Consider the following 1591-nt stretch of genomic DNA (forward strand, 5'->3'; position numbering starts at 1 on the left):
GTGAGAAAACCACAAACAACCCAAAAGAATTACAGGTAAAAGCTATAAAGAGAAAATTTCATAGAAGAAGAAATCTAAACAACATTAAAAATATCCAATTCAATAATACAGTGGAGGATTATTTTGCACACTTCTGATTAGCCAAAATTAAAAAGCCTGGCAATGCAAAAAACTGAGGAAAGGTGGAGAAACAAATTTTAAGCAGTTCTGGTAGGAGCATAAATTGTTAAACCTATAGCACTCTTCTTAATAGCAAAAATTTTTAAACAACCTATCTTAATTAGAAAAGTAATAAATTATATGCAATCTATATAGAAATTAAAGTTTATGAACTTAATCTATAAGCATCAACATGGGTAATCCCAAAACATTATGTCAAAGAAAAAAGCAAATTGAAGTAACTGTTTATGTAAAATTGTAACACAAAAGACTAACTGTATACATAATTTATGGATACATACATATGTAGTAAAAGTACCAAAACATCTATAAAAATGATATTAACTTCAGGTTTTTATTATTTCTAGTGAGGGAAAGGAAACAGATGAATGATGAATTGTACTTTTAGTTGTCAGAGCAATACTAATTTAAAAACATATGTAACAACATGACACTTGCCAGAGAGAAATGTTAAAATTTAAAAGACTGACAATACCAAGTGTTGGTAAAATGTGGAGGAACTGGAACTATTATTCAGTTTGGGGAGTGTGAACTGGGTAAATTTTTGAAAATCATTTAGCATTATGTACTAAATGCATATTTGCATTTACTAAAGTATATGTAAAAAATGTTCGTAGCAGCAGCCCCCATTCATTTGCAGTAGCCCCCAAACTGAAAATAGACTGACTAAAAATAGACTTCTCTCTCAACAGAAGAAGGGATAAATGGGTTGAGACATATTCATATAACAAAGTATTATACACCAACAAGAATAAACAAACTACAACTTCATGTAACAGTATAGAATAATCTCACAAAATAATGCTAAACAAGAAACCAGCAATGAACAAGAAGTCAGGAATGGGAAAATATATATATATAATTCCCTTTATATAATTCCCTTTATATAAAGCAAAAATAGTCAAAACTCATGAGGTTAGAAATCAGGACAGCGGTTCCCTTTGGGAGAAGGCAGCAACTGGAAGAGTTCACAAGTAGGGTTTCTGGAGAGCTGGGAATCTTCTGCCTATGACAGTGTTTAAAGTCTGAACATTCCTCAGCCTGTAATTTGTGATTGATGCCATTTATACATGTAATAGTTTGTTACAAGTTTTGTAAAGAAGTATCAGTTAAAACTAGAGGCAGAAAACCTCAATGAAAGTTTTCAAAGTAGCCATACTACAACATTTCCTGGCATCAATAGAAAATAATATTTATAGGATACACTTCTCTGGTGGTGCTAATGGTAAAGAGCCACCATTGGTGGCGCCAATTCAGGAGATGCAAGAGACACAGGTTTGATCCTGGGTTGGAAAGATCCCCTGGAGTAGGAAAAGGCAACCCACTCCAGTATGCTTGCCTGGAAAATCCCATGGACAGAGGAGCCTGGTGGGCTACAGTCCATGGGGTCACAAAGAGTCGGACAGGACTG

Source organism: Cervus canadensis, chromosome 1, assembly GCF_019320065.1.
Source record: "Cervus canadensis isolate Bull #8, Minnesota chromosome 1, ASM1932006v1, whole genome shotgun sequence".
In the NCBI taxonomy this organism is placed as follows: domain Eukaryota; kingdom Metazoa; phylum Chordata; class Mammalia; order Artiodactyla; family Cervidae; genus Cervus; species Cervus canadensis.